Here is a 25,326-nt window from a genome sequence, read left to right as displayed (position 1 = left end):
CCACCAGAGTGCGGCACAGGCTTCATTGCCTATTTCTTTTTCCTAGGAATTTCTTTCCAAGCTTGCACCGTGCGAGTCTTTCAATGCCTTTAACACATTTTCGCGAACAGAAGTCATTTTTCGTAAAATTTGGTGCAACATTGGTTAAGTAGTAGAACGAGCTCAAAACTCGTAAACATTACAAAAAGTTCGGGAGAGCTTGTAGGCATGCATCCTCAACGGATGGCGCAAGGAGCGCTGTTATTTCTGCGGTAACGTGTAGGTGTGAAAGTGACGGTGTTCTGGCCAACTTACATTGACGGTGACGTATGTTGGGGAAGCTGAACTATTTTACCGTCTAGGTGACATAGGAGGCCGACTGGTTGTTCTTGTTGTGGCCTCAAATCATGGCTCATTTACACGAGGGGGATTGGCTACCTTTTAGGTAATGAGAAGTACGTACAACAAGGGCTGATCGTTATCCTGCTTTTCCTTACTGTACGCAGCTCGCAATTTCATTCAAATCCAAGCTCACCTAGGAAGCGCTCATGAGGGAAGCGAGCGTCATTTTGCATAGTGTGGCGTGCCATGGCGACTATATATAGTTGAGGTATACACAAATATAACAGTCAGGAAAAAAAAAAAACGTTAGACGAGACAGAGACCGTGCGATGCAGTGCCCACGCGAATATTGCGAGCGGTGAGCGCTAAGGGTCTACTTTTATATCATGTATAAGGTGTGTTTTACAGAGCTGATACGTGGAGATCGGTTTCGGAGGAATTAAGGGACAAGATGAAACAAAAATTACACGAACCTTCTTTCATAATGCCATCAGAATCTTGGCCTATCTCCCGCAGTGGCAATGTGCCACCCAGTGAAGGAAAACCAAACATAAACGCGTGTGTTTCAACACTTAGATCTGTATGATTTCTGTGACTCACATGAGCTCAGTAGCTCGAACAGTTCGCTGTCTTAACGCGAACCTTGTACGGCGATGGGTTCGTATTGTAATCTAGTATATTTGCTTAGGTGGGTCGCCTTGCGGTGCCGTTTCCGAGTTCATTGGATACTCCCCTCTCAGGTCAGGTGCCTAACGCTTCGCCTTAGTTCCTGCTACTTGGCGAATGTCCTTACTTCTCTTAGACGTATGTAGTAACTTCAGAGTAACTGTTATGAGAGCAAGAATTGTATAGCATGCTGCGAGGGAGAGGCAGTGAGGAAAGGGGAAAAGCAGGGATGTAAACCAGACGCACGTGCGAATGGCTCCCCTGCACTGGGGCAAGGGGATAAATACACCAAACGAGAGGAATAAGGGGAACAGAGAGAGCAGTATTCATGCTCACACATGAAGGTGAGCACCAACTCTATATAAACGGCCGCAGTGATCTGTCGACTTGAGATACTGCACCGCGTTGTTTTCTGTGCCAGCAACGCCCAAAGTAATGGCAAAATGATCTTTGCTTACGAAAACGGTCTTGAGTTCAGTCGGTTTAATGCTGTCCGAAGAGGTCCGTACTATGAGGACAAATGCCCGAAAGGTGTTCAGTATAGTCTCTTTACTTCCGCAAGAGTCGCCCATAGGCGTGTCACCTATTACAGTTAGGAACGAGTAAGCATTTGTGGTATCTACACGCCACCCCGAGTCAGAGGTACGTGGCACAAGGATGTCGCATCAGAGTGGAAAGCTTTTGATGGTGCTTGCAGCTTCATGGAAGGATCCAGTGTATGCAGATGACCGTTCGAGAGCTTATGAGAAGACTACTAAGTATGAGTCATCGTTTCAGCCAGAAAAATAAAATTTTCTTGCAGCATCGGTTCTCGTTGGGTAATCGGAATTGTTCGGGTTCTCTCATGAGCGTATATACCGGGCAGCCTCGTCGACCAAGTCATATCAGCATGCCAGGTGTTTCAGCCAGAAAAATAAAATTTTCTTGCAGCATCGGTTCTCGTTGGGTAATCGGAATTGTTCGGGTTCTCTCATGAGCGTATATACCGGGCAGCCTCGTCGACCAAGTCATCATATCAGCCATGCCAGTGTGTCTTGACAGCCGCTGACATATGATGCCCTGTCCTTTTTCGTGAGCTTGATGGTGGTCCTCTGTTATCTCAGGTATACCCACTGCTCATGAGTTATGTGATGTAGGGCAAACTGCATATTTGCTACTCCTCAAAGTCGCAAAATATGTCCCACATGCGAGGTTGCTCTAGCAGGATGTATTTAGCATCGCCGTTTGTTTCAAAGCCATTCTTGGGTAATCGGACTTTTAGGGCGTGCCTGACGCTGCTGGAGACACCACAGTGAAAATTAAGGCCTTGTTGCTGGTTTATATCCTGAGGGAAGACAACCTTGGTGGGTGACGATAACCTCAGAAACTGTAGCTCAGGGTAGTCGTGAGGGCAAGAGGGCCAAGTGGTGATCGGGGAAACGGGAAATATAACAAATGCGCGCCCTCAGACGACCTAAAGTCATGTATAATGGGATCGAATTATCTTCGGCGAGCACGATTGTTTCCGATGTTGAAGCACATCTTGGAAGTCTTAAGCACATGCGCAGTGCTTGTAACCTCTACAACGAACGAAAATTCGAGTTCCACGTATGGGACACTGGCAGGCTGTATAGCGTAAAGCTGTAGCAATTGCTACGACAGTTTGTTGCCCTGAGATGCATACGATTGTGTTAGCTGTACAGCAGATCCGTGGGGTGACATTTAACGGGTTACGGGTGCGATAAGAGGACTGTCCCAAGTGCGCGTACTCCAAAGTCCCTGTATACTTTCGGTTTTGTTCGTTCGATCTTTGAGAATTATCCGCAATCTTAACCGCTCATAAGCTGCCACGTTGTTAAATCAGACTTGCTTCTTGCATTTTAGTCGAAGTGGATTGTGCTTCGTGCAGCTTTCTCGCTGACGCCACTCCGTCTGCATTCACTTGTCAAAACATGACATCATATATCTCAGCCGGTTAAATGATTATCGAAGGTCGACTGTGTGACGGCTCTGTTATGCATCACCTATGGACATAGTGTCGGTTGTGTCCTTAGTCGTTACGTTCTCTTTTATTCTGCGCATTAGACAACTCGTATGAGCGCATAGTATTGACTTGAGCATATAGAGAGAAGCAGGAGGGCAGGAAAACGAATACTGACAGAAGAATCAAGCTGAGAAAAAAGAAACTAAACGAAAAACATCTGGGCTGCATTGCGAAATTTACGCGCTGCTCCTATCGCGCGAAGAGTTCGTTCGCGCGGGAAGAGCTTAATTCACAATGGCGTTCTGTAGTACTTTCTTACAAGAAAAGCAGAAACGCTCCGTAAGGTTAGACGTTTGTTTAGGACACTTCTATACGGAAGTAACATGTGGCAATCAAAACCTGCAGAAGTTCGCGCTGAAAGTCCATTGTTGCTTTCGTGTTGTTAAAAAGAAGTATAATTGAATCTGCAGAAATTGAAGGAAATGTCGAGAGAGAGCCTCGTGGAGACAGCGCAACACGCAGCACCCACGCGTTTCTTAGCGTTAAATAACAGAGCTAACAAATAAGTGTTACTGGCAGCATATCTCAGCAGCTTTAGCGGGAAGATATCGTTTGACATGACAATTATCCTCTGATGGTTTCTGCTCATTTCTTTATTATTCGTGATGTTGTGTTGTATTTGTATTTTGTATTGATGAGAACGTTGGTTTTATTCTTGTCCATAAAACATGCCTGCCCAGCATGGAACTCATCAGAAGGCATCATAATTAGAGAGGCGAGTCAACAGCGGTTGACGTCGGCAAAAGACAAGGTCTTCTTGGGCGCATTAGAGTACCATGTGGGTTATTGTTTAAACTGCACTACCCTGGAGATCAGCCCACGTTTTTATACTGCACTATGTCTGGGATAGTCCCATATTGTTCGTTGAGTAAAGCCACACTTGCGACACCGGCTGTAGGCGCGCACAGTTTGAACGAGCGTATCTGGTGTTAATTTCGGCCATTTGATCACTAATTACGGCATTATATTACGGCTCCGCACGTATAGCTAGGTCTGAGTAACTTGGCGCGGCTTTTTCGTTTCAAGCTTCATTTTGACGCCTTTTTTGTTGCATTGTGTGCACCAGAAGGCCCCAAATCGTCTAATTTGACGAGACGAACGTGGCCAGATACCCATATCTCAAGTATAAAGGAAACCTTGTCTTCAAAAAGGGCTCCGGAGCAGTATTCACAAAGCTTTTAGTTCATAAGTTTTTTTTTTTTTTGCCATTGGCTATCCACCTTCGTTATAGTAATACGGTCGAAGCCGGATATATCGAACACACGTATAACGAATTATTGTGTACAACAAACAGCCGTAAAATCCCCTTGAAAATTTTTGTATAAGATCTGTATTTTATATATCGAATTACCTATATAACGAACTTTTTTGTGATCCCCTTCACGTTCGATATATCCTGGTTCGACTGTATGTGCAGAATCAGGATTATCTGGAATTTGTTCTTAGGTACAATAGCCTTTCGTGAATGCGGGCTTTGGTTTTTGGCCCTCGCAGGTGCTTCGCGTCGAGCTGCGTTTGGTCGAGATTTTTAAGCGACTGCGTGAAAGAGCAGACTCGGGGCCCGAGTCCGCGCGAAAGGTCGCGGACAGGTCGCGGATAGGTCGCGACCGCATAGCTTTCGTCGGAGACAAATACCGCGGCAGTGGCTTCCAGGGGTGGCTTGCCCGCAGGGCATCGTGGCGAGTGACTGCAAAAAGGCTACTCGAGTGAAATGCGAGCTTTTGCAGCGAAAGCATAAGTCAGGGGACGACGAACAAGAAGTGCCGTGCTCTAGTCGATCGATCGGTTACGATATACAGCGCGAGGTCGACGTGCCGATATTACTATAGGACGCAGTGCTTCGCATGCATGAAAGGACGCTTGGCAGCTCCGTTGAAATGCATCGAAAATCAAAGCTCAATTGTCGGAGCTGAGCGTGTCGCGGACCTGACCGAGAATTCCTTCTTGCCGCCAACTAATGACCTCGCGACCGACCCCTCCAAACCGCAGGCCTTCTTTTCCCCTGTAAAATATGCTTACGGCGTTTACGGAGTTGAAGCACGTTTGAGTCTTTTGAGAGCGAGCGAGCAGAGTTGTCTGAATAAAAGTTTCATTAAAATTCGTCTCAGTAAATGTGTAAGCAAATTTCGCCTACATGTAAACATCGCAGCAAACGTCCTGTAAAGGCCAGCAAGATCGACAAGGAAATGGCAAAGCGGAGACGTGCGAATAACTTGAGAGTAACTCGGCTATACGGTGAAATGCATCACGGTATTCGTGACATCTAGTGCGACGCGGGGCTGCACTGAAGAGCATTTACTGACGTCATGGCGTTTCTGTCGACACACACACGCACGCACGCACGCACGTGCACGCACACAGTCCAGTCATAAGAATCTAACAAACAATGACAAGAAGGACAGCACAGGCGAAATTATGAACTACAAAATTACTTTCCCCTTTGCTGTCCTGTATGTCACTGTTCGTTGGCTTCTTATGATTTGACTAAGAATGATTGGGCTCCAATATATATATATATTGCTGCTTCTCCTTTACGAAGAGGAGTAGCCGACACCATTGCAATAGTGGACTACATCTCTGTCTTTTGTTTCATTTCAATAAAAGAAAAATGACAACGATATTTGCGCTTGCGTAAGTGCGTGAGCATGTGTGTGCGGATACTATAGCTGTACTAACTAGCGAGAGAGAGAGAGAGAGAGAGAGAGAGAGAGAAATTATTTTATTAGTAATTATTAGCAACAGCGTCCCCCGAATCCCAGACATGGGATTCGGGGGACGATGTTGTGAAGCGCTATGCCAATTCCATCATGGGGTTCTAGACCACTTGCTCGAGTAAGCGCGAGCGAGGGAGTTGCCTAAGAAACTGCTGTTACAAAGCGTTGCTTGAATATCAGTGGCTATGATCGATGAACCACACGAGCAGTTAGTTCATTGTGCCGCTTAAAAAGATCGAGTCCCATTTTCCAATCACGACAAAGAGAAAATTAAAGAAAGAAAGAAAGAAAGAAAGAGAGAAAGAAAGAAAGAAAGAAAGAAAGAAAGAAAAGAAAACATTCTTGCGATCGAGCAGAAACATTAAACACTGGGACGAAACGGGGCTGATAAAAACCCTATATATGCAATATAGCACATTTGTCAAGTATATTACACTGAGAACACATTTTGTGCGCTCATAATGGAGCCAGGTACATGATGAAGAGCGCTGCCGCCTTATTAGTGCGACATGCTTCATCGCGTTAGCACGCCACGGCACAACCATAGGCACCCCAGGCTTTCGTTCATGCGCATGCGCATGAACGAAAGCCTATTTTGGTAGAGATGCATCTACGTACGGTACGCTGCCATGCATGCGCACATGAGCGTGCTAAATATGAAAAAATAGCCGACCTTCAACTATCTTTCTCGGTATTTCGGAAGCACCGAATGAAACGTTTCCCAGGTGACGTCAAGGAATAAGAACTGCAGCTTTATTCAACAGTTGCTGTAACCCTAAAGAGGAGGAAAGCGAAGTCCACTGACGTGTGTATAACAACGTTTCTGTTGACTATAGCACCTGCTTTCTTTCTGCACGTCTTTGTTTCTTTTTAGTCTCTTCTTTTCCTCTCTTTAGTCTCTTCTTTTCCTCTCAAGTCGAGACAACGCTCGAATGTGCTGTCTTAGTATATACGAGCTCCACTAACGCGCACGCAGCAAATGTCACGAACCGTCTGGTGCGTTCCTCGGTTTCACATCGAGATCCGAACAATACGAAGCAGGCTGACGTATCTCAGAAATTGAAAGGCTGACGTGAGAGCTGTTCCGAATGTTCAAAAAAAGAAAAGTGACTTTATGTCAGCGGAATAATGAAGGAACAGTATGTTTGAATACGATGTTTAAAAAAAAGAAAGGTTGTAGATGCTCTACGGAACAGGCATTTATGAAGACTGCGATTCAACGGGCTTTGATGATCAGTTGAAGAGGGGCCCCGTTTTCCACTGCAGCTAATTTCCGGCACGACTCCCCTGTTTTTATGAGAGCAATGATTCACCAGGGGTGAAGGAACAACTGTGCGCGGAGCGGCTTCACTGACATTTGCATCGCGTCTGTTATTAATACTTTATTTTTATATTTTTTTTCACCCAGTTATGGCCAAACACAGTTCCATATATGATGAAAAATTAGAAATTGTTAACATTTATTTCTGGCGATGAAGAATGCATCTGCAAGAAAAAAAATAATGCTAGCTATTTCAGCATTAAGTTATTTAGCACAATAAATAAATGTTTAGTAATTGGTCTTCCGAACTATCCATAACTGAAAACCCTCTCTAGTGTATCGAAAATGCTACGGTAGGTGATGCGTTAAGTTTTATGTGCTTAAATAAGAATTTTGAGGGGTCCAAACGGTGTACCGTATGTGATATATACGTCGGACATTGCCGGTTTAATATCATTGTAAGGAAACCTCAGGCAGGAAGCACGAACAAAGGTTTACAACATGAGTAAAAAATATACAAAGCGATTATTTTCTGACAAAATGAAGGCTTCGCGACAAAGAAAGAAAATGGAAACTTCATCTAGCTGTCGCAAGTGAGTCTGTGTCAAGCGTAAAGTAGTTATTCTTCTTGAAATGAACTTTCGGTTTGTCGTCTTCCGGACCAGCCGCATTATTCGCAACAACCTCGCTGTCCTGCAAGGTGGTCTTCACGTTGAAGAGAGCACTAATGGGTAGAGAAACAGATCGGGTCTTCGCAGTCTTTAGATACGTTGCGCAGCTTAACCACACGAGCCTCATAGCATTACTACTATCGCGTCCCAGCCGAATTTCAGCCACTCTGCCGCTCTTCCACATGTGACGCAGTTATAAAGCCTTTCAAGCTACATTCAAGCTACATTCAAGCCATGTAGGCCTTTGTGCGTGTTTTTTTCGGCCGTAACCCTTGAGATCGACCTACTGCCTTACACTGACTACACTGCTATCTCAGGACATTGGACATCACTTGATCAGGAACAAGCGTTTGACAGGGTTACTCACGAGTGAGTTTGTTGTGTAACGAAATATTATGAACTTTCTAATAGTGTAATAATTTCTTTCTGTCTGTTTATTCTTGTCTGACTAGCATAGCTTAGTAAATAAATGGCTTAATGATGCGAATATTGTCAATCATTCGAGGCTGTTTATCCCCCATGCGCTGCATTCTTTGCTTGGGCCGTTATCCACGCATTCGGGGTCACCCTTTACGGGAATACCTTTATTCGTATCTCAATTGACGATATTTTGATGTTCACTGCAGACAAGCGCAGCACTCGCATCATCCTAAACTTCCTTTAAAACGTTTCGGGGAATTGTCAGGAGCGCGCCCGAATTTAACAGAGATGATCGAGGATTTTTGATAGGACCACGCGTGACAACTTTGCCAAGTGATTTATACTCGTATACTGAAGGCGGTACTAAAGTACTACGGGCGCAGTTCATTAAGCATGGTGTTCCAGCAAATTTTTGGCCACCAGTAGCATGGCAGGTTGAAAATTAAGCCAGGCAATGCGATAATTTTTCGTCTACATTAAAGCATACGTTATAGCAAACGCATTTTGTTGGCCCAGTTGCGCTATATCTTGCGCGTGTTAAATTGGCCGCCCTGAATAGTGACGCAGAAAGTCCGACGAGCAGTCAATTAATTATTTTGGAAGGCAAGCGCGAAGAGTCGCTGGAGAAAAAATAATAATAGAGAGAGAGGGAGAGGGGAGGGGCACTTTTTGCCCCAAATGCATGAGAGGTCTTCGTATTCCGCGTATGAGAGATAGACAAAATACTGTATACTGCAATGAATGCAGGGAAAGCTTATGATAAGCTCAAGCAGGCTAAAGGTCTTTTTGTCGCCGCCTCGTTTCAAAGGGAAATGCCAATAAAAATATCATTATTATTCAACGTTATCAACCAATGTTGACTAGCTGCTCAGGGCAGACGCCTACGCTTGTAGTGGCCGCTACTAGTCCAAATTACAAGGGTATAGTGATGATGCATTTGAAAATGCAGTTGGTAGAGGTGAATTAGGGTTGCTGGCCCTGTTATTACATACCTGACAAGTGCAGGTCGGTATATCTCTCCGCAATTTTCGCGGTTGTGGTCTTTAGCACGCATTTCTTTCAGCTTGCCCTGGACATACAAGCAGCAGCTAGCTTAGAACAACAGAGACTGTCAAGAAACAGATTGCATTTAGATCGCACTGACTTTCCCAGCGACTTTGCTGTTGCCAATTTCACCTGCCTCCGCAACTTGTCTGAATAAACTTGCTCCAAGCAGGTGCCTCTCTTGCGTCATTTCACCATCCAGACTTCCAAAGGAAAGTTCGAAGACCGGCGAGCAGGTATTTTTCGCCAACTAATTTTGTTTTCTGTAAAGTGGGACTCAAAATTTGTAGAGCGGTACAGAATTTGTAAGCATTACGAAAACATTGGGTGAGCTGGCAGGTATGCAAATTATCAGAAGCGAGAAAACGACAAAACTTTTCGAACCAATGCTAAAGCGAAATGGGTAATGTTAGCTTTGTTCTCGGTGTCGCGGCGGAAACCTGCAATGCAACCTATTACTTTTGCTTGTCGTCTGTCACTTTGTGTTTCTGGCAGTCTCGTCATGCCTCAGTTTTATCTTTTATTCTACAACCTGTGATGTTTTCCTCGCAACTGGCCGTTTTACACGTGTCTACGCACACATGTGCTTCAGCAGTTTTTCCTTTTCCTTTTTGCGATAGCAATTATATTTATTGCGATATCAATTATATGGACACTCCAAGCGGATTTTTGCCGTCGGCGTCGCCGTAGCCGTTGCCGTGACGTTCCGTATAGAGTCCAACGGTGATGAAAACGTCGCCGCGCGCGTATGCTGAATGTGCGAGTGAAAGCGCGCGGGGGACGCGTGCTTTCACGGGGAGCGAACGCACGGCGGAGAGCAAATGCGACTTCTTCCGTCGCGCGAAAGGCCGTGGGGGGATGGGAGAGAGGGAGGGGAGGCGACGTTTAGCTGCGGCACCAAATGCATATTTATATAAAAACGTTGTGAGGCGAGAAGGTGGTAAAGACTTCCGGCGCTGCTCGACGAGTGTCCCGTTCTGATCTCGTCGAAAACCTCCGAGCCGCCCCCAGAGGCACCGGCAACAGTCACCAACGCCGCCCGCGTTCGGTGCGAACGCGGGCAAAACGCCGACGGCGTCGACAACAGTTCTGTGCGTTGCTGGTGCTGCTGCATGTCCAAGTTTATACAGCTGGTAAAACTACTATCCTTACTCGGTATAGCTCTCTAGTAATTTGCTATCGCAATTGATGCTTCGCTTTTCGGGTGAAACTGCGACATTTTTAAAGCAGCTTCTGACCTTTCTTCATAACCGTTTATTTATAGCCGGTTTTGGAAAGCTATAGTCATACAGCAGCCATTCTTTTTCGAAAATCTCGTTTACAACCAGGTTCTAGAGTTGTGCGGTTATTCGTGCAGTTTCTTTAAAGGACAACCAGATATCTTGTGTTTAAAATTGATCGTTGCCTCTGATAGTCAGCTGTCCTTTCTTTTTCCCTAGTCACTACAGGCATGGTAGCTAATTAAACCGAAATAATTTAGCCACCACCCGCCCATTCGTTTCACTCGGCGATTCTTGTTGCGAAGCCACGAACATACGAAAGCAGCGCCTAAACTTAGCCTAGCCGTCACCCGCTGTGTGGAATCGAAGCTGCAGGATGCAATAGAGCTTGCACGAAAGAGGACGGCCATTAGTCTTGTCTGACGAAGTGGCGCAGCAAAAGCCCGAATGTGAACAGCCTTCTCTTTCTTCATCAGCATCATATACATCATCATCATCATCATCATCATCATCATCATCATCATCATCATCATCATCATCATCATATTCTCACTACTGGGTGATATAACGTAAACAAAGGAGCGTATTACGTAAGACATTTCGGAACGCAGTTCATTTGATGGCATATAAGCAAAAGAAGAGGCAACGATATGGCTAAGCGAGGATGAAATGTATCGCGTTGCATCCAAAAACGCGCGCAAACGCTGTGTAGATCACACAGTCGCAATAAAATTCACGAAATTTGACGTCACACCCTTTATGAATTGTGGGTAAAAAAAAAAGTGTTGTGTTTCTATCTCTCTCTCTCTCTCTCTCTTGTAAGTGCATTACGGCCGGACGTTGCTGCCACACTGGACTGTCAAACAGATCTCACTTTTGTCTTCCCTCTTCCCAGTGCCGCGCTTGTCACTTTCATGTTGAAGTGCCATTGTCCACCGCCTATACGCAGTTTTTCTTCGTACGCCCCCGGAATCACATTGTTGATGGCTCGATTCCCGCTACCTATCACTTACCCGTCGTATTCTGATGTTACGCACATGGTGCCTCTTGAATCGCCGTGTGTTTTGCACGAAAGCAAGCGTGCGTAAACTAATTATTGATGAATGTTCTGCACATATGGTCCAAACAAAAGATTTGCACAAGAGCAAAAGAGCAGGCAGCATCACTCGGCACTTGTGAATATGATCTCGCTAATGAAAAGTATCAGAAGGGGGCGGCTATGATTTATTAAGCGGTTGCATTTGCTTTTACATCTCACCCCATGCCATTTAATTATTCTGTCGTAGTCGTTTAACGGGGCTTCGTGACATGCTCTGACACATCGCGCTGCCTCCTGGCTGCACGAGCACAGGAAACACCGACGTGCCGCAGAACTGTGCGTACGAAATGCGAGAAGCGTAACGCAGCAAGAGGCAGGGGTATCGAATGAAGGAAACTCCAGGATGAATGCTCCGGAAAGACAGAGCAAATTGTGTGGGGTTCGAAAATTGAACGAAATACAAGACGGAAGCAACGTGGATGCGAAGCGGCGCAACGTGGTCACAAAATGGGAGAAAATGCTATTAACCTTGTTTTTAAAAAAGATGGCACAGTTCCACCTAAACTGCGAGTCGATTCTGTATATACGGTGCAGCGAACCTTTCAGTGTTTTGCGTGGTATATCTAAGTTGCGCAAAACATTAGGAGCTTTAGCGTCTAGCTGTAAGGTTTCTCTATTCGAAATATGGCAGAAAACTATGCGTCGCAACGCTACTTACCAGAGAACATCTCTCGAGTCGTGCTAAGCGTAAAAAAAAAAAATTGCTGGATTAAAATGTTTCTACCAATCGCATGCAAGAAATGTAAGTTTGGATCCCAGCCTGTACCTATACGGCTCTTTGGCAGAGTTTCTAGGCGTACAAATCGTCCTAATTTGTGTATGCCTTACTCGCCCGGAGTTGAAGTGTTTAAATACTCCTTTCTAATTAGAACAATTGTAAACTGGAATAATCTTAAACCCCGGCAACCTTGCGCTGCGAATTCTCTCACCTCTTTTGAAAGAAATGTGGAACTGCTGCTTGTGTGACCTGTATAACTGCGAAATAATAATAATAATAAATGCACCAAGATTTCAAAAAAGGGAAAATTACGTTACTCGACGAAAACCTACCGCATATTGTTTCCATTGCAGTGAACCAAAACGCCAGTAATTTTTTTCGTTACGGAGTTTTAATTAGATAATTGTAATTAATTACCTAACTCGAGAAGTACGGTCCTAATTATAAAAGTGTCAATGAGAAAGTTGTAGAGCGACATGAAAACCTTCCGACACAGCTTTCTGTTGCTCAATACGTGCTACATAACTGTGTTTTTCCGAGCGTGACAGAAGCCCGCGAATGCACGCAAAGTGCCTCGAGTGGCCAATCGCTTGGCAATTTTGCGTGTATTCGCAGGCTTCTTTCACGCTCGAAAAACACACACACACACACACACACACACACACACACACACACACACACACACACACACACACACACACACACACACACACACACACACACACACACACACACACACACACACACACACACACACACACACACACACACACACACACACACACACACACACACACACACACACACACACACACACACACACACACACACACACACACAAAAAAAAGCTAAGAAAATAAAATAAACGATGGGCCAGCACGCTTAAAATCTAGAGAATTCATATTACATAGGTGCACTGTTACTTTGGTATTCATTACAGTGCTTCACCGGAGTACCTTTTCATTATTTATTTAATATGATTACATTCAGATGGTTTTCTGTGTGAGTGCGTATAATCAATGTCCGTAAATTTATATACCCCGTTACCAGTTTTTCATAAATACTGATAAGGCGTTTCCTTTCCACCTCCCTTCTTCCTAACCCCCTTTTCCTCAATTCCCTTGCCGGGTAGCAGATTGGTGAGTTGCGCCTGGTTAACCTCCTCGCCTATCCCTTCTCTCTCTTTGTTTCTCTAAAAAATATTGATGAGGACGACGACCAAGACAATATGTGTTGGCTCTCAATACGTGGTCAAAAGTCAATGTGCACGGAGCTCTATATACCCGTATTCTTCAGGTATACACCGAATTAATATTTACAACAATATTACTCTCCGACATGATATATGCCTGCCGGCTGAGCTTACTTTTCCTTTCGTAACGAACACTGGCGTTCACAATTTCCAGAGGAAAACATTGTCCACCGTCCCTTATTATCCGTGAGAATGGCAGGATGTCTTTTTAACATTTATCAAACGGGCGCACTAACGTTTGCTCCATTGTGGATGTGCCGCCGTGTAAAGTAAGACAGGAAGCACGAAGCTGTCTATTATTTCCTTCTCGGCTCACCGATAAAACGATACGAGAGGTTGAGTCGGTGAGTGAGTATGAAAGAGAGATGAAAAGAGAGAGGAAAATACATTATGCGAGGCGAAAGAACACTTTGACACAACTGGAATAAAGAAAGAATTAAAGCAATCGTATCTTCTATACATATACAGCGAAACGGCGAATGATTCAAACATCAAGAAATAACAGATGTACGCATACATATTAATGAATTCACTAGCGGCACTTCGAACTGTTGGCGTTTTTCCGCTAAGAATATCACTGCGTCATTCATGGCTTATTCGAGGACGTTGCCACAAGTGCTGTATAGATCAGTCGCACAGCCGGGCTCCAGATAAGACTTATATACAGAGATCGTAGGCGGCGCTGCGCGTAACTGCGAGTAGACGGGACTTAATTTTCCTTAGCGAAAAGTTCAGGACGTCTCTTGTTGTCGTCCGAGAGCTTGTCTGGCTATCCGAATGTCTGGTTTAGAGCATTGCCTAGCTTCTACAAGCCGTGCAGTGCGTCTTCATGCCTCTGATTCTGTTCTTCGTTTCTTATTCCTGCATTTCAAATGCGAAAGTCGATGTGTATCTCCTTTTTTTTTTCTTAGCGCGCTCGAGTCGTAGGAATCGTACGCTTATTCATTCTATAGCTCTGCGGACACTCAGTAAGAAGCAGCCATTCAGCCGCCTCTTATTGTCTGCCTCTCATACGTACGTCTTTCACTGACGGAGCTTCTTGAGACATGCTCTGACAGCGTAGCTTTTCCTTTTTTTTTCTCTAGGTTTTTAATTTTCAGCTTTTGTGCAGACACTAGGGGGGAAAACGCTCCGTTGGCGCCGTCGTGATGTCCGGTCATCGACGGCGCATGTGCGGCCAGCGCGTGGTGGGTTAGGTCTCGATTCAGAGACGCGAAAGACGCGCAGTGAGCTTGACTGCAAAAGCGACGGAGCACATGTGGCCGAATGCATCCGCACGCTCTGCTCAATCGGCTGTGAGGCGGCGCCAGGGCAGCGTTCTGCCTAAAGGCCAAACTACACGTACGCTTGCCGGCGCGCGAGAGCTCGCGCCCTATAGCGCCCAGCGTTTGTTGTGCCTCGTGAGGAATGGCGGTTTGAAACTATATACAAGACGCGTGCCAGCGCGTGTCCTAATTAGCTCACTATTTTCGCCTCGGTAAATATCGTTCCTTATTTTTGTGAGGCAGCCGGAGCAGCCACATTTGCCTGGAGAAGATATCTGTGCTTGCGCTGCTCTTCGACGCGTACGATCTGTCCCTCACCGTCTGCGCATGTGCTGGCGCGCGTGCGCGAGCTTTCGCGTGCCGGCAAGCGTACATGTAATTTGGCCTTACCAGCCTTATACGCTGCTGGAATGATGAGCGTTACGCTTCTTCTTTCTGGGGGTTTTACATGCCAAAACCAGTTCTGATTATGAGGCACGCCGTAGCGGAGGGCTCCGGATTAATTTTGACCACCTGGGGTTCTTTAGCGTGCACTACAACGCAAGCACATGGGCGTTTTTTCATTTCGCCTCCATCGAAATGCGGCCGCGGCGGCCGGGATTCGATGCGCGAACTCGTGCTCAGCAGCGCAACGCCTTACCTGACTTAGCCAGCGCGGCACACAAACACTAGCGTTCCTGCGGTGTGCATATCATACCGGGTCGATTACTGGTCTGAGCGGAACGGACAATATACGCGTCAAGCGCAGTATATCTATTCCTTTCGTTTGACACTGACAATAGCCGATGGTTTTCCTTCGGTCTTAGAACAACACCGTGAGAAGTACGAGCACGACGTTAAACCTGGCTATCGCTTTCGATGATTCTCCTTGGGACCAAACTACGAACGTCTTTTTTTTTTAATTTTTTGTCGCGCCGACGTGCTAAGCCTTCAGAAGTTGTTCAAAAGAACACACGGGTGATAAGCTCCTCGCTTAACACGTGGTGTATTTGACGGTGCCCGGGTAGTTGACGAACGCGTTTGCTCAACACGCTTACGCGAGAGAACCAGCAAGTAAACTGTTTTTTTTTTCTGGCTTTTATGCATTAGCAGCAAGCAGACGGAGTGCTTAGGCCTTCCGAGGAAAACAACTTAGGAGAGTTCACTGGGCGTGGCTGACCTCAAACACTCGTCGGCGTTCGCGACCGCAACGCCCCGAAGAGCGACTACGTGGGCATGTTGCCTGCAGCTTTGGCACGCTGTGCACGCTCGCTGAACTTCGTCGCGGCGAAGTCAGCAGGGTGAAGTTGAATCGGTGAAGTTGAGACGACGAAGCGAAGCTGAAGTCAGATGTGTGACGTCGACAGACGAAGTGTGCGAAGAACGAAAGTCGAGGGAAGAAAGTTCCAAGGGTCGCAACGGTGTTTCAAAATTTTGTCAAATCGCTCTGCGAATGCCGCGTTGGTGTCACATGAACGGTTAACGGGATTGTGTAAAGGTACTGCCCGAAATGCCTTTAGCGTCGCCTTCTCAATTCTCGCGAGTGGTATGGAGAATCACCCTCAAGAGCGTCACATTACAGCTGTTCGGTTAGTAAATGCATGCACAGGAGCAAGCGTTTGAATTAGCATTCCTTGCATAGCAAAGCTTTCAGCGATGCGGCGATAGCAACAGCACGCTATAAACGTTAAAACGAACGCCGAGCCATTTCTCTATAGACTGCTACAACGCATGATGCGGGTATTTCTTTTTTAATTTTTGAATAATTACATTTCATAGCGTCGGCATAGCCAGCCCATTGTCATTTGTTTGAAGGCTGTGGAAGTATATGTGCGAAGGAGACGCATTCTTGCCTCTTTGAAAAGAGCTTTATGTGTAGCGTTTTGACGCCACGTCGCGTTAGCGTGATAAGTTTCTAATATACTGTCGCTTAGAAAGAAAGATTTTAACTCGGAGAATCGTAAGGAAATTCACAACTCGTCATTTATTCGGTTGTACTGCCTCGACTGAGAGAGTATTATTAGAACGGCGTGCTCTATATGGCAGTAGAAGTGAGAATTTAGTGGCAGCGAAAATATTAAAGAAAAAGTACTATAAACGCAAAAACTGTAGTCGCGCTAAATCTGAAAAGTTTGCGTTCCAATAAAGAAAAAAATATCCGCCTCCATTCCACCGAAGCCGCATGGTGCAAGCGTTAGACGACCGCTACACAAGCACGTACCACCACCACAAGCGACGTAGTATACATCACGCGCGCACGCACGTGTGCGGAAGTGCAGCATACATCTTCGTGCTTCGAAGCCGTCCGCCAAGCGCAAGTGCCTTACTGAACTAAATGAATGTTTAAAAGTAAACTGCGTTACAAAATGCGTAAAGTACGACTTACACGCAATCTGCATACATTATAGCTTCGGACTGTTATTCGAATATACGACAAAACACAAATCTCTTACGCGGAAACTGGAACACAAAGCCCCTTTTTCCAGCTGCCGTTTGAGGTCTGCCAGAGTGGCCACTGCCGCTAGGCGGCGTTACGGTCAGCGCATCATACATCCTCATTACTTGTAGGCCCCTCCTGGCGCAAGTGCGTTATTGAATTGATTGAATTTCTCAGATTAAAATGTGTCAGAAAATTCTCTAAAGTACGACTTGCGCTCAACCTACGGACATGATAGCATCGCATTGTGATTATAATATACGAGGAAACTTAATTCTGTAACGCGGTAACTCAAACACAATCCGCTTTTGCGGCTGCCGTTTTTTGGGTGAGCACGCCACGAAAAATCCCGACCAACTAGAGGCTAACAGCTTCAGTGAAAAAAATAATGCACTGCTATTGCTTAAATTAGAGCTTCCGTAAAGAAGGAAATGACGTAGTTGCATGACGCTAGAATTGTTCTTAAAAGAAAATTTCAGCCATTCATGATGCTGGACATATCGTTAGCGAAGAAGGTCGGTCATTGGGGGGGGGGGGGGGGGGGAGAAAGAAAGAAGGAAGGAAACAACTACTTCCGAACGAAAAAGCTTTGTGCATTTGGCCTCTGTTCCGTTACAACCTGGCAACCTGGCTTCGAAGGCAGTATCGAAGTACGTATACGATGGTAATGCCTGGAGCGTTCACCTGAAAAACATTCCCTTGTCGTTTCTTGCTCGCAAAGCGATCACACCGTATGCTTCGCAAATTAGTCACCAAATAGCACCCAGCAGGCCAATGAACCGATTTCTTGGCGTTATAATCGATTTACACATGCATTCTTGGATTCCTTATGTCTCTTACTTGACAATTTGATTGCCGGCTATTGCGGACCTTCTCGCATTTGGGAAATCCTCGGGCGCTTAATTACAGTAACTATTGCAGTCATACAACGCCCTATTTTTGAGCCTGCTACGTCACAGGTTACCCGCGCTGGGGAATACTTGCACAAGCATCCGCGGACTCCATAATCTGCGATTCCAACCCATCAGAACATGTCCTCGCCTCCCAATGCATCCCAGTGCGCTTTGAATAGTGACGTGAGCCGCTACTCGAGCTTATTCGTGTGAAACTTTCTTTTCGCGATCCAGGTCACCTGCAACTATTTGCTTAGATAAATGTAGTTTTCTATGTAGTTTCGAAAAGTTGACTATACCACCGCCGAACCGGACAATGTCCACGTTCGAGGTCGTTCTATGGGAGACCAAGCAAACTGCTTCACGGAAGGCTTGAAATCTCCGCAGCTCTTTTAATAGAAATGCAGTAATTCCTTTCTTCTTCTACCTAAGCAGAGTTTCGGCCGTTAAGCGCTGCCTTTGTGAATACGTGTAGATCACTGCTCAACCGTCCGCATATCTTGTGGGTTCGTGCATGAGGTGTCATTCCAGCGATACATCGCGTAGATCAGTACTTTCAAAGGCAAGGACGAAAGTAAATGCTCCCACTGCCAAAAGCTGTCTATCTATAGCGGTTCAATAAAGGTCGCACTGTGCACATTCCACAAGTAAACACCGACCATGCGTCAATTCAGCCCCGTTTGCGCGCTCGAGTTGTCCACTGCGATGCCGAAAGCTTCGCTCAAGAGGTAAAACTTTTCACGCACGTCGACAGCTGCTCTATCTGCGTATGTCAAGACGCTTGTTGCTAAGACGCGTATTTTTAAACTACATGCATGCTTTAATGACTATTCCAACTCTCCTCATAGTTGTCTTTCTGTGTAAGCGTTGTATTCTTCGCCGCTATTCGTAGATAATTCAAACTTGAGTTCAACGAGAGCTTGCTGCAAACGCTTCACTGTCATCATTGACGCTCGTTGAAAACGGCAGTTTCGTGCGTCATGTGTCACACCGAACATTCTCTCACTTCCACTCTCCTTTCTCTCAATTTAGTTCTGACGCTCTTTTCTGGAGAAGCCTGATTAGAATATTTGCCGCGGTATATATGCGTCATACATCTGGCGCTGTGCACGCAGGAGGTTTTTAGAGATCGGAATACTTTGGAAATATCTGGCAGGAATGTCAGAGAGAACAAAGGAGCAACGACTGAGTGTTGAAAAAGAAAATGGGCACTGTGAACCTAAAAAAGAAAAGAAAAGAAGAAAAAAAAAATCTCGAAATTCCTTGTAATCGGGAAGTGCGTGAGCAGCACTCTTTCAAAATCTTGGCGTACCATTCAGATGGTGAATTATTTAAAGAGCTTGAGAAGCAACATGCTTGCCGTTTAGAAATTCTTCTCCCGATTCTAATCGCAAATATATTTCTCTACACTTTAGTAAACGAATACCACAATGATAATTCGCTTTCGCCGAAGCCATTTTGATGTAATGTCGCAGACTCGCTCGCGCGCTTGATACCTCGGAGAGTCCATTGTTTCTTTGTGCTCGAGACAAGTTCCTTCGGACGTCTCAAAGAACAAAGATTTTCTTTGTAAAAATGTCTGTTGTGAACGCTTGGCAAAGGCCGCCCGTAATGCCGTCGGAATGGTTTTCTTTAACTGTAGTGAACGCGTGTGTTAAAACAGTTCGTCGACTGTCGAGCAGCTTTTGAAAGGGACGCTGTAGGCCGCAGCAACCAGCTGCTTCACGAAGGCATTTTAGTAGCTAGGTTAGTTCTGAACGTTTAACACTATGGTTCATGCACACAGGTGAATCGCACGGGAGAAAATCATCAGAGTCGTCTCTGTATGACGTGGAGTCAATGAACCACCAACCTTTGGGGCAATGTCACCGTGAAAATTTCCGATATTTGCTAACTTCATACGGGTTCATATGGTGGGCGAGAAGATTGTGGATGCAGAAGTGTTTCGACAAACTGGTTACTGAACCACGCCTTTGGTGAAGTTTCATCAATATATTTGCTTTCTTTATGCGATGCCTGTCGAGCGTTGTAGATATGCATGAAAAGGTTTCCACAAAGTGGTTACTGAACAATTTTTTTTCGGATAAGGCCGTCCCGAAAAGCTGCCCTGTTTGTCGCGAGCGTGGTTCGACAGGTGGCGAGCTAGGATTCCGGAGTTGTGGAATCGTCGCCCCCTATGCTTACGTCAGCGCAGCGATTTTTCTAGCGCGCTATACTTAGTACGAACGAAATGGATCTGTTCGCAGTTTGGAAATTTCCGTAACGAGGACCCACCCAATTAGTTGGAAATGCTGAAGAGCACATACTATTGGAGATCATACCATGCCAACCACAGAACCAAGCAGGCAGCACTTTAATAAACGAGCTCTGTAGAAATTCGCAAGATAAATGGGCTTCTATGAAATAAAAATTTCATCCGTCATCTTGTTTCTTATCTACAGTTTTGTATGGGAACTGTAGCATGAGCTTCTCTAGTGCAAATTCAAGAAACGGTCCGTATCCATATGTACGTACTTGAAGCGAGGAAACGCTTTCTGACCGCATTGCAACAAAAAAGAAATTGTCGGATCTCACGCACATGTCGAAAATCCGGGATTAAAGACGCTTTATTTGATTTTTACTGAAATATTTTCGCTTCACTTCTTCTTCTGTTGTGGGTAGGAAAGAAAGCTTCTCTTCAAAATAAATTTAGGGGTTGGTTACGCCGTTAGCAGCATTCAGCTTGTTATACCCTCTCAAGCAAGGCAAATAATGCCATCACATTGCTTGCTCTCCATTACTTGCTCTCCATGCCTTTGAATGCCGCTGCCAAAGAAGCTATCGACAGTGTCTCAGCCGATGGCGCATATCCAGCGCATCTGAACCTTAGGTGCCACTAGCCCTCATGACAGACGACCGTCAAGCCTGGATGTCATGGTGGCCCTATACAGCAACGCATTTGCCATTTGTGGCAACCACTTGCTTTCTGTTTCAAGAGGCTTTACGGAGTGCGTGCGTTGGCTCCCTCCAGCTAACCTGGCTCTCTGCAGCGCTTTCGTTCCAGCGTTGCTATACATGCCACCTTGCATGTCTCTCATTTCAGGCAGGTCCTCAAAAACTGAAACGTTACCGCAGGCACGCATCACGAACACGTGATCAACGCGCCCACACACGCCACACGAGGTCCGTCATATCTCGTTTATCACTGACTTACATACCGACATCAACACATCTTGGCAGTTGACTGCCGACCTGCTGAAGTAGTTCTCAGCAGTGTGGATGCCGTAACATCCTTCCGCATCTGTCTCCAATTGGCGTCCAGGTACTCACACCGCACCAAGCTGAAGACTCGGAGCCTCGATCTTCCGTGGCACCACTAAGGCTCGAAGAGACCAACTTTGATGGCGTAGCGGTCATTGATGTAGCACTTGCGCCATTGCATTGAGAACTTTCCTCTTGAGGAAACTTCTGAAACAGTGGTGCAAGAGAACGTTCCTGAACCGCTTTTATAAGCACTGCACCAGATCGTGCATCCCGCGGTATTCCTGCCGTACAGCGCCAGATTTCATCGGGGTATGTGCGGTCACGCATGAGCGTCCATGTACGCGACCGGTTCTGTGCGTTCACACCATACCAGCGTGCCAAGGCGTATATAAGAACATGCCTGTTCCACCGGTGTGGCTATTCCTCCGGCCTGATCATGTGACCCGTGTTGCCTACAAGGACATACGTCGGACCGCAACCTTTTCATAGGTTCTAGCTGCTAGCCTCCATCGACACGCTCTTGCAGCACCGAAACCTGTACTAAATAAACGAGCGGGAGTCCCATTTCTCTTTGTGCCGTATGAACTCTACACCACTTTTATACGCGGCGATGGTTCGATCAAAAAAGTTGCAGTGGCTTAGCTCGGCTATGCCAGGATATACGTAGCGTTAGCAAAGGTTCAGCTGATTATTCTTAGCTTTCCTGGTTGTCTCCTACGCTCAACCGCTAATTGCCAGGCAACTACTTCGGGATCCGATGAGTCAAGCTTCTCCGTTCTTCTGCGCTGTTGAGCAGCATTTGCGCTCTCCTTCTCCATGGCTATACCACACTGGCAAACGCCAGTCAGAAGCGCAGCGGCTCCAGCGCAGTGTCAGACGGCGACTGCACAGCGAGCGCGCGCCGGCGCCAGTGCGTCTACCACGGCTACGACGTCACTCCTCTGGAATGCGCAGACCGGCGGCGGTGAGTCGCGCGCGGCGGCGGCGGAGTGCGCGAGAGGTGCCGGCTCCGGTGGCTCCGGTGCGCAAGCCGTGTGACATCACTGATCCTTGCGCATGCGCAGCACGGCTCTTGATGTGCCGCGCGAAACGGGCTTGGCTAGGCCAGTGTAGCTAACGCTACAAAACCACAACATACTGACCAGTTGGACTTAGGCAGCCGAGGACATGGCCACATATAGTGCTCATAGACTGGCCTCATTATTCAAAGTACTATGAGTGAGGTTACCTGTGGAAGTCTGCGGGAAGTTACGTGTGAGAGGAGCCAATGTTCAAATAGGCTGAACACATTGAGATTTGATTACCCTGTTGATGGTTTAATTGTATAGACAATTCCAACCTGTTTTGAAATGAAGGGAAGAACAGGAGTATTAAGACGAGGAAAGGGAGAGCCACGGTACACCTTAGTCGGGGCAGTAATGTGACGAAAATAAACGCTGTCGGTGCCGGCGATGCGGTTTCGAGGACTTTGAAAGAAACTATATACAGTACATATGGACCTTTGCTTCACGTAACTTGTGCGTCCGGACGAGCAGATAACATAGACAAATGCCACGGTTTTTCCGGTAGGCGTTGTTCGGAAGATGAGCACTATTGCATTCATTACATCGTTGTCGACAATGGGATAAAGAGCTTACAGCTGCATTCATTATATTTCGCTTTATGTTTGCATCGATGAAATGTTCGATGACAGTGACAAAGAATGCTTGGCGTTCCTACATCTTGTTTTTTATTTTGCGGATATATCCTCGCTGTCTTTTCAACGGGCACTCTGAAATTAAAAAGAAAGAGAAGGAAAGAATGCACGAAGCCAGCGCGGCCTTTGCCTCCAAGCAAAATGTGTGAAGCTCCGTGTACAAAGGTACTATGCTGCCGAGCGAGGGGGCTCATGGCGACAGTGACGTCACCACCATAACAATACATATCATTAGTTCCAACGCTAACTACTATCACATAAAGGACATGCCATCGAATGTCATATAGCTGCCAGCGTGACAGAACGATGTAATTTTCTTTTCGGTAAAGAAAAGTCGCACGCGTCAACGTCGCAGCGGTTCATATTTTATTGTAAAGTGAGCATCAGTGTATCTAAATTTTAGGCTCGCAGTAATAGAGTAGTTATGCCGCATGAAAAATGCTGCGAATTTCGTGATCATGCAACGAGTTTTATTTCGTCGGCTTGGCAGACGAATCTAGAGTTCATTTCCCCCTTAACTGCTTTACAAAGTCGTTCCGGAAGAGCTCCGAGCCAAATCTGTAGCAAAGTCAACATCCCGAACACCGAAAAGCGAAATGGTGAATGTGAGTTAATGTCGAAACCGGAAACGACAGCTGTGTTCCCAATTACTGTAATTTATGGAGAGAGAGAGAGAGAGAGAGAGAGAAAGGTTAATCTGGTATTTGCTACCATGGAGCCTGCTCGTAGGTGCAGGAAGAGGGAGAATGGAGCCAGAAACACCACCTCTCTCTCTCTCTCTCTCTCTCTCTCTATATATATATATATATATATATATAAATGAACGAGAAGAAAGGGAACCGAGGGGCTCGATTTTTTTATCAATCATATCATAAGAAGCCAACAAACAATGACACCAAGGACAACATAAGGGAAATCACTTGTACTTACTAATTCAATTAAAGAAAATGATAAATTAACAGAAATTAAAGTGGATGAAAAAACAACTGTCCGCAGGTCCGCAACTGACCAACCGTCCAACTGAACCTGACTGACCAACTGTCCAACCAACTGAAACAACTGTCTGCAACTGACCGCGGAGCCGTTTTCCCATTCACTTTCTGGGGTATTTATGTTTCACAGCTAGAACTCACCCTGGGAGTGTTAGCCAGCGCCACCACTCACAAACCTAGGGGCGGATGCGGAACATCCTTTCTGCCGCAGGTGTCACGAGCGTTTTCTTTAAATGAATTAGTAAGTACAAGTGATTTCCCCTATGTTGTCCTTGGTGTCATTGTTTGTTGGCTTCTTGTGATATGATTATATTTATTTATTTATTTCAAAATACCTTACAGTAAGGGAGGCATTACTGCAAGACAGTTTTACACGTGAATTACAAAACTCGAGGACCACAAAAATGAGCAGAAATCATCGTCAAGACGCGTTAGCGTACAAAACATCAGCCAAATATTATCACGCATATTGCTCGCGCACATATCGAATATCGTGTAAAATGTGTATTTCAAAGTATGAAAGAAAAAAAACAACAACAATACAAACAATACGTAGATAAACAGAAATAACAGTTCAAGGTAGCGTACAAAATACCAGATAAATATTACCAAGCACATTGTTCACGCATATAATCAAACATTGTGCAAGAAAAGTTTACTTTAAAGCATGAATGGGAAACAATAGTCAGCGTGACGGTACATACAAATAGAGAGCATGGCATACAGAATGACACACTTTTAGGACAGAAACTGCAAGTTCAGGAGTTTCCTAAATTTATCTCTGTCCGTTTGCATCACAGCGCTGTCAGGGAGGCAATTCCACAAGCGGATGGCTCGTGGCAAAGCCGACAAATTAAATTCATCAGTGTTTCCGTAGATGCGAGTGAAACTTAAATCATTATCCAGTCGTCGTGATACGCAACTTGCACGTTCCAGCAGCAAAGACGATGACTTCAATTGATGAACACATTTATGGAACAAGGACAGCAATGCCACGTCACGACGACTGCTTAGTGCAGGAAGCGAAAGGTCAAGTTTGATTCGAGTTATGCCTATTGTAATTGCGGGAAATGAAACGACTAGCTCGGTTTTGGATGGCTTCTAACATGCAGATTAGGTACTCGTGATGAGGAGACCAAATCGGGGACGCGAACTCGAGCTGTGGACGGACGAACGTCAGGAAGGCTAACTTGCGGATGTCAGATGGAGAATTTCGTAGGTTGCGACGAATGTACCCTAGTGTTTTTGAACCACTAGCGCATATGTTTGTTATATGAGAGGCCCAGGAAAGATTTGGTGCGAGATGAACGCCTAGATTTTTGTACAGTGAAGCTTCGGATACTAGATCCGCATTTATATAATAAGAAAAAACTTGAGTTAAAGTGTTTGCGTGTGAAAGTCATTACCTTGCA

General features: G+C 45.7%; 1 protein-coding gene across 1 annotated transcript in view; it reads left to right on the top strand.

Moving 5' to 3' along the window:
- Positions 1-25,326, top strand: part of LOC119442116 (transcription factor Sox-14-like) — a 62,450-nt gene that overhangs the window by 6,802 nt on the left and 30,322 nt on the right. The gene's annotated exons all lie outside the window — the stretch shown is intronic.

The sequence above is a fragment of the Dermacentor silvarum genome, chromosome 2, assembly GCF_013339745.2.
Source record: "Dermacentor silvarum isolate Dsil-2018 chromosome 2, BIME_Dsil_1.4, whole genome shotgun sequence".
Lineage (NCBI taxonomy): Eukaryota > Metazoa > Arthropoda > Arachnida > Ixodida > Ixodidae > Dermacentor > Dermacentor silvarum.
This window is presented reverse-complemented; position numbering and strand designations above follow the sequence as displayed.